The 18,925-nt window shown below is 37.7% G+C and overlaps 1 long non-coding RNA gene across 1 annotated transcript; it reads left to right on the forward strand.

Annotated features, from left to right (window-relative positions):
• Nucleotides 1-4,426: 4,426 nt before the first annotated feature.
• LOC132904904 (uncharacterized) lies at nt 4,427-15,611 on the forward strand. Its single transcript, XR_009657694.1, has 3 exons — nt 4,427-5,191; nt 14,671-15,363; nt 15,397-15,611. It is a non-coding gene; the product is annotated as an uncharacterized LOC132904904 (long non-coding RNA).
• Nucleotides 15,612-18,925: the final 3,314 nt, after the last annotated feature.

The following is an 18,925-nucleotide window of genomic DNA, read 5'->3' on the forward strand; positions in this document are numbered from 1 at the left end:
TTATTATCATCAATTTGTATTAATAATCTCTTTTATTTTATTTGTCTGTATATCGATACTCTGTCATTTTATATGTACATATGTACGTACTTTTAATACTAATGACCAGTTCTAGTATCTTGAATTTTATTTAAAAGGAAATAATATTATTAGACAGCCGTAACTTTTAAATTATTATACTTTGAAATAATTTGGATTAGTAACTTTTGCCTGAATGTGAAACCGCAATCGTGAAATGCTTCTCCTGCGTAATTGATGGTTATAAGCACTTCTACATTAATTTCCAACTATCCATCGAGCGTTGTACTCATAAATCACGTCATACAGTTTTTAGCTAAGTTACACTTTTAAGAAAGCGGTTGATTCATCAAGTGAACTTGTTATCTCCGTAGCTGGCTAACGTAACTTAAGAAAATTAAACAATAATCTGCAAGTAAAACTTGTTACGTAGTTGAATATTCGATGTCCTATGCCCCTTTCGATATCTCTTTTGCTTTCGAACATTCATCGCATTTCTACAAAGTTCTCCACAATTCATAAATATTTTACTTCATTTGGCGCATTCATCTAATTTCTCCTCGGCCACGCGTTCAGAATTCAGATGAACTTATACCGTGTTAGTAGAACCCTAAAATTTCCTGTACAATAGAAAAAGTATCCTTAGTTTTTAGTTTGCTTGTTCGATTTTAGTTTTAACGATTGCTTAACGCAATGATGTAAAAAATATTTTCCGAAAATATTAAGCGACCCGATTACATTGGAAGATTTGGAGAAAGAGTGCGATCTCCGTCATTGTTCAAAGAATTCTAAATACAAAAAATGTTAAACATAAAAGATCAAGATAGAAACTACGTTATTTTGGACAAGTGGAAATACAGAAAATTTAAAAATATTTACATATATACATAACCCTTGTTATCGGTGGAACGATAAGCTTGAAGCATAGTATTCGAGCGAAAAGTCAGATGTTTCCTGAGATAAAGGCTTTTGGCATTGGATCGCGAAGAAGCAGCGGAAACAATCGGTTGATTGCTGACCGTTGAGCCTGGTGAAACGGAGATTTCAAGATATTCCATAAATGTAAGATGTTCGAATGACTGCGGTTCCGGCTGGCAGGTTCGAAAAGAAGGAAAAGGAAAGGAAAGGAATGGAAGAGAAGAGAAGAGATGGGACGACAAGACGGGAGTGGTGAAGAGAGGAGAAAAGAAGAGGGAGGAAACGAGAGAAGAAGAGAGAACGAAGCACGTAGCACGAGGGCCATCAATCGTCGCGAGACGTAGACGAAGAGCCGTGGCCCACGGCAAAGCGAACCGACATCAGTCGTCGTCGTCGTCGTTGTCGTTGTCTTCGTCGTCTTCGGCAATGTGAGAGACGAGAGACGAAGCGCTCAGAGGCCGAAGACGCGTAGACGCGCCGGCAGAAGCCGCTACTTAGCAAGCAGGCAGCAGGCATGTGTCTTAAACCTGGCTCGGACCCCCGCCTTTCCTTCCCACCACCAGCGTATCAAAGGGCCGCGTCTCCTTTGGAATTCTCCAGTTGTTAACATTTAACAGTGATGCTTCTTCACGATTTTTGTCGCACATCCCCAAACCCCTCATATCGTTCTCTCTTGTTTATTCTTCGTCTTCGTCTCTCCGTACCTCTGCTGTTCTCGCATTTTATAACGAGACGATTTCAACTAATGTAGGTGGATGCCGCGCTGTGCCGACCGTTTTTCGTCAAGCTTTTTCTTCACGGAGTTACCGGTACCCGTATCGTCGTAACACGAAATCTCGCGCTAAATTATGTTTAATGCACGCGTGATAAATGTTTCTCTATAGCACGTGCATACCCAATCAACGGCTCGCATGAAAAATGATCCTCGTCTGGTCATTATACATCGGGATCTCGCTTCGATAATTTATTACGCTTACTATACGTCCGTAGTTATTTTAATTGTACAAGCGATAAATACGCCGTTGATTCGCGGTAACTTGTATTTGTAGGCTTGTAAGTACTTATATATATTTCGAATCGATATAAATGTTCATCGTCTTTTTGCCGGTTGCTCTATCGTTTATCAACTAAATCTTCCATCCGATCTTCCGAATGATCCAGCGATTAGTTAGCGTTCGATAGGTAAGTATATCATAAAACGCAGAAGCGAAAACAAAATATATCCATTCGTTATTATATTAGGTATATAGAAAACTATATTTTAACCTCTCTTATCCATTTGTACCGTGCAAAATGCCATCTACGTAGGGCAATTTAATATTTTTCAAATTAGCCAGCACTTCCTTCGGACTCTCAGCGACTGGAAGCAAGAGAGTCGTCTGTCTCTCGCGGTAAAACGCGCGGAGGGAGGGTAACAGGGTAACTTGTGAATCCTCCGACTCTCGTAATGCTTTCGTGAAGACAGGCAGGAGTTGCGGAGGTGGCCCTGACGTTTTTACGACGAGAATTCGTCTCTATAAAACTGTCTTGGCCTTCCTACGCTGCGCCATGCGTCTCTTTCTCTCGTTCTTACTTTCCAGACTGCGGTACAACGTTGATACAATGGGCATGGTGGAAAGCAAGAATAGCTGACTAGCCGGTACAGACGTACGAGTACAGCGAGAAACCATTCGCTTTAGAATCTAGTCGAGACCGTGACCAAAACACGATCACGACGAAACGCAAACATCTTTTTCAAGCTGTACGATGCGACGATTAGAATCGAATAATTGAAATTGAAGTAAATAATCGATCGGTAGTACATATCTACATTGTACGATGTATGTAATCGCTTTACGTGCTGATTTCTTATTAAGATTAGATAACAAGATTTTGATACTGATACCAGAATCCAACGAATTTTCGTCTCACAAATTAGATACTACCAGTCAAAAAATAACGCAATATTTTCTAAAAATAACCATTAATTGTGCCGGAATTATAAATGAAAATAATGCAATGATGTATAAAGGTTTCCATTGTCGTTGTGCAATAATTAGCAAGTTAAAAAATAAATAATTAATGCAGTTGAATATAGGCTTGTTTAGATAAAATTTACGCGTAATCATATTGATTTCACAGAGTGGTACGTTTCTATGCTTTGGAGGTATCTAATCCGGAGTTAAAAAAAAAAAAAAATAAAAAATATTTTATAAATAGAAATGTAAATAGATTCCTCTAGTTTAAATTAAAGAAAATAAACGTGTGAAATTTATGTAATGGGAATATCTGCTAGCATGTTTAATTGCGGAATATTTATGGAATAAAAGTACGGTTAGCCATGCTACATCGATTGGCTAAAATTATATCTTTTTATGGCAGTAACGACAGCGTAGCGTTTCCTGTAAAAAAGCTTGTCGTAGTAATTTGAACCACTTCGATAAATCTTATAAGATAATCGTAGTACAACGCGGCCGTTTCCTTTGTAAAGCAATCACAGTTCCCCTATTCAGTAACTTGTCTTTTCCTTACTGGAATCAATGAATCGACGGAATGGTTATACGGTTAGCAAGATTTACGGGAATTTCGATGGAAGGGACACGTATCCCTTAACGTCATTAGCAGCTGGAAACTTCTTCGAGCGAGACTCGATCGACTCTTTCCGTCTCTCGGGAGGCGATGTTCTTCCCGCCAACGAAAAATCGCATCGAGCGATTCGAGACATGCTTGTCCCGCACCTGGAATGCGAGTTCCTGGGTCGTTCGAATATCAGAGATCGCTCAGAAAAACGTCAGTTGGCTTCTTCGCGACGCGAAATACTTCCTCGAAGCGAGAACGACTGTCGTGTCTGGTTTGTCCACGTATACAGAATCGTTAGCGTTTCGCTTTAGATATCGGTGTTCTTTCGTTTCTTTGGAAAACCTGTAACTCTTGTCACCCGTTTTATCGAGCACATTTCCTATTTCCTTGATCGTTTAAACGATCACTTATTTAGAAAAATAGCCTGACATTTTTCCATGTAGGTATATACTTATTTCCCCTCCCCTAAAATCTTTCTTAACTGCTTCTTCGAAAACGCAGAAACGTAATGTAGGTAGGTACTCGATTTAAAAAAAAAAAAAAAGGAAGAAATTTTCGAACGTGATACAATGTAAATTGTGAATTTTCGAACGTGATACAAGGTAAATACAATGATAATTTTCGAATAATTACTCATTAACGTTATTTTGATTTTTCTTTAACGTTCAATTCCTTCTCGATTATTTCGAACAATCTACGTTGTTTTTAATGGATAAAAGATTTTGCTAATTTTATCGCGTTCGAAATTATTATACGAAAGGTTTAACCTGCCATCGTTTTCGTTTAATACAATTTTCTAGTAGGTATCTGCTCCGTATAGGTGAGTATTCCTTCTTTACTTTATGCGATGGCATAACGACGTCATGGAAACAAATGCGCGATAATAAATGTGCATTCGACTCTTTGTCAGCAGTGATAAATAAGTATTATTTGATGGCGTTTAGATACCTACGTAGTCATCTTTCGCTACTTCGATAGCATTCGTAGAGAATTTTACAAAAGTAGAAGAAATAAAAAAATCGATCGAAGATAAAAGGATGCCAATACCGTGATTCCACTAACGAAGTATAGCAAAAACGATATAGTAGTAGTTTTATTCGTAGGCCGCGCACACGCCAGCAAGTTAATTAGCTTATCGGTGAATGGTGGAGCCAGTGAGAGCTGAGCGGAAGACTGTTAAGAAACGTCTCGTCAAAACGAAGAGACCAGAGAGAAGCGAAGGTCATCGAGAGATAGTCCGGAGCGAAGCGTAGCAAAGCGTATGAAGCGGCGCGGAGCGGAGTAGAATGCAGAGTGGAGTGTAGAGCGTAAGATTGCGGTGCATTGGGCGCGCAGGCTGCACATTGCATGCTAAATATAAAAGCAGCTTGCGGGCAGAACGGGTCGGATCGGAAGAGTGCGCGGCGCGGCGTGGCGTGGCATGGCGTGGCGTGGCGCGCCGCGCCGTATGCCTACGCCATCTTGCATGGAAGAGTCATTTGCGTTAGTCCTGCCCACAGAGGGCAGCCTGGCTCCGCCTCCAGTTGCCGGTTGTACATAAGCAGAACCATCTTTATTACCCTCGGGCACTAACCGTAAAGGAAACGAGTCGAGAAGCGGCAAACGAGAGAGCGAGCGAGATGCGAGCGAGCGTCGAAGAGGGTCGAAGAGGACCCGATGGGGCCGACGCGACGCGACGGGCCGAGTCTGCTATCCTGTACGTACACGTTTGAACGAGCCTATGTATATACGTGTGCACGTTGCCGCGCGAGTACCGAAAGCTAAAGGGAGGGCAGTACGTCTCTCGTGGAGATCGAGTGGCCGTTTCAGGGATCGGTCCGAAGAATTATGGTATGAAGTGGTGGGGCATGACGGTGCCGTAGGCATAGTTTGTCTTTATAACGTCTGCGCGGCCGCGGCTGAACTTCAAACGAGCCGCTGATGGCTCAAAGTGGTTGACCGGGATATAAATCCACGGCCCACCTCGCTCGTCTGCTTGGATTTTCTTTCTCTTTTGCTCTCGTTTCTTCTCTTCACCGAGACTGGATCTCGTCCTTCCAGCTTGCTCGCTTCGCCTCTACCTTTGCCTTTGCCTTTGCCTTTACCTTTGCCTCTGCCTCTGCCTCTGCCTCTGCCTTTGCCTTTGCCTTTGCTTCTGCCTCTGCCTCTGCCTCTGCCTCTGCCTCTGCCTCTGCCTCTGCCTTTGCCTTTGCCTTTGGTTTTGCCTTTGCCTTTGCCTTTGCCTTTACCTTTGCCTTTGCCTTTAACTTTCACGCTCCTCCTGTGCATACGCTTCAGCCTTTCCTTTCTTCGTGCCCGAACTATCTCATTCTTCTGCTATGCGCGATATATTTCCTCTTGAAAATCGTCGCGATAAGTAGTATATTTATTCGATGACTTGTGTTCTATGCTCGATCCGTGCTTTCTACGATAATGTTCGCCTCGCGTTTTGATGTTCCGATCTTGTCGTGGGTCGTTACGTTGTTACGGAAGACTCGTGTTTTTCGACGGAATTGACGCTGGGCTACTTCGAGTCGAGTGGAGACAGCCGCTCGAGACCGCCGCGTCTCGAATCTCGAACATGTGATCGATGTGCACGAATAGCGAGCAAATATCGATCGATGACTCTTTTTGTATCCGAGACGCGACGTAGCCCGAATCGGACAGGAAATTTTCCACTAACCTTCGACCGCACTTACGCTTTTCCTCTAATCTCCGATCGATCGTTTTCTTCCATTTCGCACTTTCGTTTCCATTTTCGATAAAACGACAAGATTTATTTTTTTATATATATATTATGAAACGAAAGATTTATTGGCGGTGAAAAATTCCCTGCGTTTTGATTTTTGCGTTTTTATTCATTAAATAAAGATGCGATGTAAAATTATCCGTTTTCGGAAAAATAGAATTTGGACGCGTTTCGTTATAAATTGGCGCATACTCGACTTTCCAAACGCGATTTTTCTCGAATACGAGGCATTACTTGAAAAGATGGTATTCTTTACTTTAGACTTATTTTTTCGTGTAAAATAATCTGCTGTTGATTTTATAATTCTGTACAGTCACAAATTAACCAATTCATGTTTACTCGACAAATTTTCGAACTTGAGTTTCTCAAAAACGATTCGTCATATGCATAAATCTTCTTGATTATAGCATAATTGGCCAGAAGTATCGTATACTTTGCTTTAAAAGTTAAAATAAGTCAGTGAAATAATAAGTTGATCGACAGATAACAAAATGTCAATTTTCCATGTCTAGATACAATTAGACTTAAGTAAATATTGTGAAATCTTGACACATAATATTTGTAGATTTATCGTATGATTTCGATAACGTTAACTGACAGTTACTAGATATTTTTAGTTTGTCAATACGATATAGAAAACTGGATGAATCATATGTATGAAAGATTTAAGGCGTAACACTATCTTAAATTAAACGGAAAATTTAATAAATGACATCGATAAAAATTTTATTTACATATCGTTTTATGAGCGCGAATGACGTAGGTATTTGCGTAAAGAAAGATTATGTAAGATTGATACAAATTGTAATAGTATAAACTTTGTCTCTTAAAAGATAAAATTTTATACATTTATCTATCTATTTTATACATTCAATATAAATAAATAGTATAAATAATGTAAATATATGTAGATCATAATATATAATAGCATATAAACAGTATAGAATATAACAGCATGCATAGTATATAAATGTAAATAATATAAATTTAAAGGTGAAATTAAACTACGATAGATGTACATATAAGTTTAATTTTTTATTCATTTAAATTACATAAATATGTAGAAGACAAATAATTACAAAAAGAAATAGTAAATTTTGTATAATATAATTAAAGTTTACATTACTACCTAATATAAAATACTAAAAGGTCTTGTAAAAATCTGCTGAGAAAGTTTAGACAATAAGATTATATTAATAGATAACATGTATGTTCTTCTTTCAGAAAATATATCTACGTATGACGACATCTTTATTGCTCACGTAGTTCGTAGTAAAGTAGTGCAACATACTTGTTACTTTTCAAAAATCTGAGACGTTTGACTTATTCCATCGTATAACACTATTTAAAGATGTAAAGCAATTAAAAACTCTCAAGCTTCAAAAGTAAAAATTTGATCAAGTCGTTTATAAAAGGAAGCTCAAAGGTGAAATGGATGAGAAATGAAAGGATTGCGATTGAAAAAGTCTGAAATTTCGATGACATTCGTAAGAATTCGTTAAAGGGAAATAGAAGAGTCGATCGTTCTGTCACAAACGGTATCAGTGGCGCGACATCCGCTGAACGTTATCAAGCAACGCAAAGAGTCCAACCGACATTTTCTTCTGGCACATTCAACATATCCGGCATTATCAGTGCACCGTTAGTTGACAAAGCACGATCATTATTCAAAAGGACGCGAGCCTGGAGGGCGGCGAGCAGTTTTGTAGCGGAAGACATTGGACAAATGGGGTTGTTCCGTGGACAGGCAGGTTATCTCGGTCAGTCGTCGAGTAGCCACCCCACTAAATCACTCAGTTCTCGCCCTCCAACCCGACGACCTCTGCCGTTGGCACTCTCAATCTCGATAATGTCTGGAAACATCGACATGCCACGTTTGTTTGAACTTCCTTAAGAACTGTTTCTTTTTATTTTGCGTTAGGTATATCAAGTTGCGCGTTCCATAGAAGATACATAAACATCTTATTTATTGGATTTAGAAATTGTTACGTATTTATAAACTACGAAACTATAAATATAAACTACGAGGAATATAAATAATATACGAGTGACTAATTCGCTACTTGAAAGAGATTCTTTATGTTTAATAATGAGTTAGTTAAAAAATAATATTGCGACAATAGATAAAATTGTTTTTAAATTTTAATTTAATCTTTATATTTCCTATATAATGATACAGATTTTATTATATCACGCTTTATTAAAAAAAATCATTATTTAAACATATTTCTCTAGTAAATCTTCTTCTTTTCGTTATTGAATGATACTGAGATGCCATATGTGTACAGTGTATACCTAAAACAGAACGACTTTTTAAAAATTGGACTAAACGATATGAGCTTTTTTGAGAAGTTACAAGGATTAATTTACTAGATGACGCGTAAAAATATGTTTCTTTGAAAAAGTTGCAATTGTCGGAATCGCGAAGAAGATGATAAAGGTCGCTTCTTTCAACTTTTTTATCCGAGCTTGCAATGAAAATTTAAACGATACGTTTTGTAGATTTATGATAGTAATGTATATACACGCTGAAAATTTTAGAAAGATCGGTTGACGCAAAAACAGGCGACAGGCATCGGGAGACGTAGGAATATTTAGATTTAGTACTATTATAAGCAGAAAGTCGTGAAAAACTGTTTATAGCTCGTAACAACGTTGATCGATTTCGATGAAACTTTCAGAATCTACATATACGACAACAGCTGGAAATCCATTTAAACGAAAAAAGACTTTTATCATCTTTATACGCGAGGACAAGGGAACCTGTCAAATGTCTATCTATGCTTTCATAAAAATGTTGAAAGATGTTAGTGATCAAAAACAATCGCATTGCACGCGACTGTAAATATCATAGCAAATATCGAGCTCGTATCTAAACTCAAATAATCACATTCGAACACGTCATCCATCATCAAAGTTCCCAAACTTGTTCATCGTAAAACACACGAATGGCGAACGAGATTCGACTCCATTTACCGCTCGCCTCAAACCCCTGACATTTTTTCTCTGATTCTCAAATTTTGCTACTCTCTCTTTACGGTACGTGTCACTTAATTTTTTAACAATGAAATTTACTTATAGTAACGACGGCAAACAGATGTATCGTATTTGATAAACATTATAGGAATCAAAATAGAAAAAATAGCATAATGTTTATGCTATTAACAATTTCGAAGATGAAATTATTTATGCGGTCAGAATATATCGGAACAGCAGCTTAGTCATTCGTTAAATATTGACGAAGAAAGAGACCCAGTCCCAATGACATATGCTGTCAAGGACACTCTCCTCAGTAACCTCTGACTGAAAAGGTTTTCGCCGTCGTTCGTTATTACCTCACAAGTTATTGGCAAAAAAAAAAAAAAAAAAAAAAAAAAAAAAAAAATTTGTGAAAGAGAGTGTATGGTATGTATGATATTTATGTATGGTAAAAGAAATACAGCACGCATTTATCGTTTACTCTATTGATTCGTAAAAAGTTAATCTAACTGAGTACCAATGCCACACGTGAGCGAAACAAGCGAGCAAGGAATTTTTAAGGAAAATAGATTTTTAGTCGAAAATCGGACCCTCTTTGCTCGCACGTGGAATTGGTATTGGGTTGAACTAGATTTTTACGAGTGACCGGAGTGAGTGAGCAACACGTGCGGCGTTTCTTTCAAATAAAAACCGGGAGATAAACGCGACTATCGTGTCGACTGTGTCCATGTTCGTAGTCACATATATTTACGTATAGGTAAAATGCGATGTACATAGCAGTATTAATATATCTTTCTTAATAACTTTCTAAGGGATAGCGACCGACGAGCTTGTTGGAGGTTGCCCGTGAGAGTATCCTTGATAATATAATATACAGGATCCGATGGAATAACACGTAAAAGCGGATATGACACAATTCCTTGTGCAAAAATATGGAAAAAAAATATAGAATAAATTTTTTTGATTGTCGGCTTAGTTTTCGAGAAAAAGCAGTTGAAAAGCCCGCAGCGTCCTCACGCTGTTATGCCATAGTTATGCCGCCGAGCGATATATAACAAATATCGTGTTTAGAAAGAATGCTCTACGATGCTGAGCGCTCGGTTTTCGTTCAAACACACACCGATGAGTTACACGAACAGAGATTACGTCGATATGATCTGGACTTTGGGAGCCTGTAAGAATAATTTATCAGCTACTGTTCGGTACTACAGAGAGCGATATCCTAATCGGCGTGTTCCGGATAGAAGAACTATTGTAAGAGTACATCGAAATCTTTTAGAACATGAATCTTTCGTACCGTGGCGTCCAGATTGCGGTCGTATGCAACAGCGAGCGCTTATCGAAGACAATGTTTTGATTTTTGACAACAGTCCTGTAATTAGCGTGACATCACTGTCTCGTAATTATGGTGTCAGTGAGAGGACCATCCGTCGCATATTACGCGATAATAGAGTGTACCCGCATCATGTAACACGAGCACGTGCATTATCAAACTGTGATTACGTACCACACGAGTGGTATTTTCACATTGGTTATTTGAACAACATAATAGTAATCCACAATCTGCGTCGCACATTTTATGGGCAGATGAGGTACAATTCTGCAGATATGGTGCTTTTAATATCCATAATACACATCTATGGTCCTCCACAAATTCTTATGCAACGCGAGAGGCCCGTTTCCAGAAAAGGTATACCGTTAACGTATGGGCTGCAATAGTTGGTAATTACATAATCGGACCGTACATTTTGCCGGATACTCTAACGGGATAGACTTATTTAAATTTTCTTTGTGAGTACTTATCGACATTGTTGGACGATGTGCCTTATGGTATACGACGACTGATCTTCTAGCATAATAGCGCTATACCATACTTTGCCAATGAAGCAAGAAAATTTGTAAACGATGATTATCGTTATTGGATAAGCCGTGAAGGAACGATCTACTGGTCTTCGAGGTTCCCGGATCTAAGACCCTTGGATTTTTATTTGTTTTATTTGACACATTAAAGAAAAAGTGTATAGTGTAGATATAGAAAGTCGGGACCAGTTAACACGAGTAATTAATCATGCATTTGAAGAGTTGAAAAGCCGAGATACGTTGGCAAGGGTTCATGGTGCGGTAATTAGGAGGACACAGCTATACACCCGACAATGAGGACAGTTTCAACAATTTGGTACATGATAAAATAAAATTGTTTTCATTTACGAAATTTCCTTCGTGTTTCTCCCTCAGCTCAGTAACTTTTTAATGCCGTATAGAGCGTTCTTTATAAACAAGATACGCATTATACGTTGCTTGTATCGTGACTTTACCATAACAACGTCGTGGAGACCCACGCATTTTCAAATTCAGTTTTCTCAAAAACTAAGTCGAGAGTCAACAAATTTTGTTCTACTTCTCTTATTTTTTACATAAGGAATCACGTTGGACTCTGTGTCAAGGTCGAAATCAATAGGGCTGGGTGCCCTTTTATCAACATTTTAATTCATGTAATTCGTATAAATCGGTAATTTCGTGAAACACGAAAAAACGATGTATATCAGATCTCTTTTATACATCGTCTGTAATAAAAATATACGTATATAGAGGTACGATTTCTAATTCTCATATGAAATATATAATACACAATATATACACAAATATAGAACAAAATACACAATATCGTTTCTCCAACACATGGTAGCGTTAAGAAATTAAGACGATGAAGGTGAATTGCAAGGTGAATTTTTTACTAAATTCCACAACCATACCTTTTTATATCTTGATTATCTTTTTCTCGGAATCGTAAAACGTATTTCCATTAATGATCCTTCCAATGGTTCCATAATAACGCGTTCGAGACTTCTTTATTAAAATTAATGGCTTACGTTTATTGAAGCTTACAGAGAATGTAATTTTCCGCGAGAAAAGAAAGTCGACCAAGTTCTACCGCTGAAAAATCTACTTTATTAGCTGTATAGTAGAGTATATGGTATACAAATCATGTAACTTGGAAAAAACCGTTGATTATAAAATAAATAATCGAGAAGAAGTTTATCAATCGTTAAGCTTGAGCGTAAACGTGCTGTAAAATCAGTATGCCCCTGTTATCTATAATAAAGAAAACGGTTAGTAGAACCTTGTATTCTTGAATTTTACGCATTATTAAGTATCTATCAAAGTAAACGTCACTGATGTGCACTGCGCAGCTTGGCAAAGCAATCTAAGAGCACTCTGGTAGAATACGTCTTTGTAAAATTATGCACACTCATTAGCACGTAATAAACGGTAATGTGCTTCGCACAATCTTTATACCATCCACTATGCTTCTTTCAACAGTTAATGCATTTCGCTTTTCCATCGGTACATAGCGACATTAACATATGATTATAAGTAACCTTTTCGAAGAAGTATTGCAGAGGTATTCCTATAAAATGAACTGTCTTCATAAAAGGTGAGTTAAGAAGATGAATTGAATTATTATTATTATTATTATTATTATTATAAATTGAATTACGATAATCATCGTAATATTTTCTGCTTATTATTTACATTTCGGGATTTGAGTATATCTACATCAATTTCTAATAAATTTTGATTTATTGCTATTTTTATGTATAAAATACTTTTTGACATACATCTTTTTAGACACGTATATGATATATTAATATATTACATAGTGCAAATATTCTTTGTACAAATAGAATTATGATATTTTTTCATTATTCGTTGTCGCAATTCAATATGTATAAGGTAAATTTATTACATGTGCCAGAATAGCGATAAGTTGTTAAGTTTTTTGTATTTTAATTTTAATATTTTCCATGGTTACATACATAATTGTCAGTTAATACTTGTGAGGAAACAACGAGTATAGTTCGCAAATCTTTTAACGAGAAAAACATTTTTGGTCGTAATATTTTAAGTTTTCAAAATTGAATAAAAAAGTATTAAAGGATTCAGTCATACCATTACATAGAACGTACCTCATAACCATCGTCACGATTTTTCAAGAACGTCTTATAATGTGAAAAAAATGTTTCGAGCGAAAGCTAACCAGTTTTCAGTCGGTTATAAATTGCAATATGAAGAGATTCTACAAAATTTTTCCGATGGAAAGTCAAAGCACATTGAATTTTTTTATGATACTGTGTATCGTTTACTTCACGATGTTCTAGATGACGCTCAGACGAATATCTTTACAACTTCAAATTCGATGAATGAAGCATTTGTGACGAATTATAACTGGCGCTTCCGTGATGATTTGTGTATAATACATTTGAGTAATGTAACTGAGAATATATATATTCATATCAGTTATCTTCTGTGACTTGTAATTTACGAGCTGTCTCATAAATGATTTGCCTCTTATTTAGTTGCAATTATAGTTCAATGATCCAACTGACACAGTTAATGTAAGCAATGTATATATGGGAAACAAAAGGAAACAGAACACGAACATGAAAATATGTATGTATTGCGTGTCAAAGGATTTATTGTTTTACGATAATTTGCTGTATTACATATACAATGAATGTTACACTAAAGAATCACTGATAGATAGAATATAAGTTCATCGTATGGAAATGTGTTCAAACGATTTATTTATAAAAAAATTTATTATAGCAAAAAGTCTTTCACATTTAAATAAATTATTTTCGAATGTTTTTTATTAAATGAAGAGAATCATGCCTATACGATTAATAGTTTTCAAAGTGACATTTTCATTAACAATATCTCATTAATCCTTGTATAGGCAACCAAAATGTTCACTGCTGTTGACCCGGCTACCCCAAGCGTCCCATTCCGAAACACGCGATATATAGCGATAATTTTACTGTCATTCATTTCCGATACTCTTAATTTTAATATAATTCCACGATAAAGTCAATAGTTTCTGTCATTGGCATGTATGCGTGACACGCATTGTTCAGCCTGATCCGTTTGTTGTTAATTATTTATTTATTTATGTTAATAAATAAATAGCATTAAGAATTTGGTATTTTATATAATTTTTTTGTAAAATTCCCATTCATATAATTCGTCTAACTATTATTTGTTCTATAAGGTTCTATTGTTAATATAGCTATTATCAAACATTTTCTGCATAAATAATATCGCTTCTATGATATTTTGTCAATGTAGAAAATTACCAAAGGAAGTATAGAAATGAGTATACATACAATACAAATGAGACATACAAATGACAGTATATAAATGAGTACAAAGGAAATACAGGAATGAGTAATCCATACAAGCAATTGTGCATTATAAGCGATTAAGTACTGATATTAAGTATTAAATATTTTTTCTTCGATACCACGGTCGAAATGGATTGGTAAATCTTTTTGTGCGATTCATTTATGCTTCCTAAGTCGTATCTTGTGATTCGTTTTATTTCGACTTCCTAAAAGCCGATATAAGTTTTTAACGATTAAGATGAATCGTATTATTAAATGAATCGCGCGGTTTTATTCACCTTAAAGGAGGACAAAAGTAATCGAGAAACGGAAATGATCGCGAGGAAGAAGGAGGAGGAATAGCGATAAAGAGATGAACGAAAAGAAGGAAAGAGGCAGGAAGAATGAAATGGTGGCAAGCGGAAGATGGGGAAGAAGGATAAAAGCGAGAAGAAAGAATGGGAAGATAAGAGGAAAGTCTGCGAAGCACACGATGTTTCCGTGGCAGAAGCGGCTTGTTTACCGCAACCACTATTAGCTCCCAATCCAACTACGAGACACCAAGTCCTGCACCGGGCTAAAGACAGGGATTTCGCTTCCCTTTGCGCGCAAACGCCGTTTCCTTTATTTATTTATCTTTGTCCGCCAACCGCCAGCAATGCTTGCTCAGTTGTCTTTTCTCCGGCTTTCCATTATTCCGTCGTAGGACAGTTTACGTTAGCACTGAAACGATTCGTCGCTTTGAAGCTGTAACCCATCATCGTCGCTGTCTCCGTGGGGATACACCGTTTTTACCTTGCAACGGTCTCGCGACACCCTTTTTCTTGGAACCTCTTTCTTACCAACTACAAGAACATACGTCACTAACGTTATATAAATATAATTTAAATGAATATAATTACGTGTACAGGATTGCCAAATCAATTTTAACGATTTGCAATAAAACTATTTTTGTGTAATAATTAAAGATGAAAAACATGAATGGATCGTGTTAAAAGCGTTACTTCGCTTAGAAAGTAACGCAGTAACAAGAATTAATTGTAATTATTATTAATTTCTTATCAAGTGGTTGAGGGGAAAGAAGCGTTGGCACAAGCGCGACTAAGTCTAAGATACGAGAGAAGAGCAGTTTAATCTGGTATTTCTCTTTGATAAAGGAGATCCTTAATAACAAATTTTTCCTGTTACCAAGTGATTAAAGAAAAGGAATCACACTTATTCTAGATCATAATAATAATTATTATATATATATATATGTACAATAATAAATATTTATTATTGTACATATTGTTATAAAGACTCAAAGTGTCACAGGTATCTTTTCCGTAAACGATGAAAATAAACGTGTTCGAAGTTAACAATCTCTTTGTTACATAATTTAGCGAAAATTGTTTCGGATACCGAAATTAAGTGCTATACAAGGGAGGTTCTATTTAATTTTGTATACCACCAGTTTTATTTGTTGAAATTTTAATATCATTTTCAATTTTTAATGGTAAAATGACATTTTGCTTGTCGCAATAAAAGTCGCGAATAATATTAAAACAAAGTCAGCGGTGTTTGTATGAAAACAGTCATTAAACTGTTTTCAAAAAACTTCTAAGAACAGTAATACGTTCTATATGCTGTTTCGTTCAAATAATTCTTTTTCTTAAACGATGTGCCTTGTAAATTGAAAATATTTTCAAGTTTAAAATATACCTGCGATATTATCTATATATACACATTCTATTAGTAAAGCTTTCTTCACACATTAAATAAAAATCTATTACGATATTACGATAAAATTATTTATAGATGTTTTTGTTCAAAAGATTTTTCGCGGCTCTTAACATTTTCTCGATCCTGTGAAGTTAAGTAAACTATGAAGAAAACTAAAGTTTCAAGCAGATCATCCGCATGAAAGATAGACAAAGAAGCTGATATTGCGACGAGTATGAAAATGTCAATTCTCTATAAATCTTATGGCCTTTGAAACAGAAATTAATCAGGTAGAGTGGCGAAGTTCGGGATTATCAGGTTTCACATCAACACTGCGGTTTTGCCAGGCCGAGATCCCCGAAGTCCTTTCTCACACTCCTGGTTCGGATCAGGGGTTGGATAGTGTTGGCGGGGCTGGAATGGATCGTTGGCCTCGAGGGTGTAGGTGGATACGTACGAATTGAGAAAGGGTAGGTTTTCTCTCTGTCTGTCCTGTCGGTTTTCTGCTGTTCGCGTTCGCACTATCCGCTCTACTCTTACCCCGTCTAGCTCGTAAAGTGATCGGGCGTTTATTCGCCACGCTGTCGGGGACAAAGTGGGCTGCGCTCCCTGTCGACTGCTGCTATTTGTCTTCTGACAAGGAAACCTAAAACTACGATCCTTTTTCGCTGGTACGTGAACACTATGAAAGGTTAATGCGGATATGCTATGAGATCGGACGCGTGTTAGCCAGATGTAACACTCAACTTTCGTAAAAGATTCCACTAGTTCTTGCACACGTGACATCTTTCGAAGCCGTTAGAAAATTGCTTCTTCTACACGACCATCTATATGTCAATCGTTTATTAAGTAATCTCGTCGAACGAATGCGAGTCCTTAAAAGACGCGATTAGCTTCGTTTCTGAAGTAAAAAGATAAATGATACATTCGGCTATCCATGCAACAACGAAATGTAATATCTTGTTTGCACGATTAAGAAGGAAATACGCGGTCAAAGCGTATTGGTTCGAGGAAGGAGGAGTAGGTTTGCAGTAGAGATGGAAATGGATTGCGAGCAATGAGAGACCGAAGCCACAAGCTCGTCAAGCACGAGGCAGACAAGGAGACAAACGAGGTACCACTAATTGCCGCTATCGTTCGACCGCGATTCTTCACGAGCATTTATCACCGAAAGAAGTTTCGGGGTGCGCCCTCGGGCGAAAAGTTGAAAGAAGGGATCAGAGAGACGAAGTTGGTTGCCTCTTCGAAACTCTGTTTCACTCCAGAGATCCGGATTGGTATCGAAGCGATATATCTCGGGATTGGCTTCGCAGTGGCGGATAGTCTGCATCGAAGCAACGATAGGGGAAAGGGGTGCCACCTTGATAAACGAGGCCATAAATAACAGTAACGTCTCCACCGAAAACTCGGCCGGGTAAATGTATATCCAGAGGCGGCAGTGGCAGTGGCACCGGCAGCCAACGGCAGTGGCGGAACAGCAGCCAGCGAGCGGTTGAGGGAGTCGCAGACTCCGGTCGGGGAGGTAATTTAAGATCCTATTGAGATATTTATGGGATCATAAAGCGGAACTGGCTGCTTCTATCGCCGGCAGCCATGCGTGAGTCGCGGTCCCGCGAGCCACAGTAGTTTGTATCTTTGTTTATAACCGACTTAGCACCGTTGTGTTTTACTTTATTTTCGTGCGCTCGATCACGTCGACTTGGAATCGCCGGGACGCTACCGTTCGAATTTATTACGATGCGACCAACTTCGTAACCCGCGTCCCAGACCTACCGCTTGTTTTACCGATTCCTTCTCCTCCCTGTCAGGTTGCTTTCGTCTCCTTCGACGCGAAGAAAGGACTTCTGCCACCGCTGCTTTCTATCCATCGAAATTCAAACGTCACGTCGCGTTGCATCCCCATTTCCGTACTCGCTTATCTTTATTAATCGGTAAGAATATCTTTCACAAATTGCAACGCGAAACCTTCAACCACAAAAAGTAAGAGTTTCGAGGCAACCCGTTTCGGCGAGCTCGGGCGAAAATACCGTGCGTTTATTGAATAGGAATCGCGACCGAATTGGCACGATTCTAGGAATTTTCGTTGGTGTCGCTACGAAATGTAGCGAAGCACTTAGTAACCGACGTCCTAAGTAAATCAACGAATTAAGCAAAGCGGTTCAGAACGTCGGGGAATACCGCGTCGCAGGCACGCTATTAAGCCACACTTTCTCGACACTGATCGACCGGACGACTCGTGCTGTAGAAGCTCGAGCGGGACACGAGTACCCAAATTTATTGCAATACGACAGGCTTAATGGCGTAGGCTGAGCTGGATCGCCTTCCTGTTTTCTCGCGTCCACGTCAATTTGATAATGCACGCTTGCGTCAAAGAATAGGTAGGCGGTACACGTTTGAAAGCGATTGGGCGTGATTCATTTGCTGACAATACAGACGTGTAACGCAAGAAGGATGAATCGTGACACAATACGCACAGCACAATTTCACGGCGATCTATTGGTCTTATTGCCAATTCAATTTCTCCTTCCGATATGTTCCTGTCAGATACATACATGTATGTATTAGGTATTCGTGCGACGTACATGTTAAAATCGACAGTTTTGTCTGTTAGTTAATAATAATGCAATCCATATTCCATGCAATCCATTCGATCAAATAATATAAAACAATATTTACAAAACAGTAGAAAATAAACGTATAATAATATTCTTAGACGGAGAATATCTATCATTTATTCTTTATACGTATTGTACTACGGATCATTACGCAGAAATATTAGATACGTAATAATAGAAATACGTACTTATCGATTTTACATATTTTTCAAAGATATCTCATTAAATAAATCAAATGTGTCGAT

This window comes from Bombus pascuorum, chromosome 3 (assembly GCF_905332965.1).
Source record: "Bombus pascuorum chromosome 3, iyBomPasc1.1, whole genome shotgun sequence".
NCBI lineage: Eukaryota > Metazoa > Arthropoda > Insecta > Hymenoptera > Apidae > Bombus > Bombus pascuorum.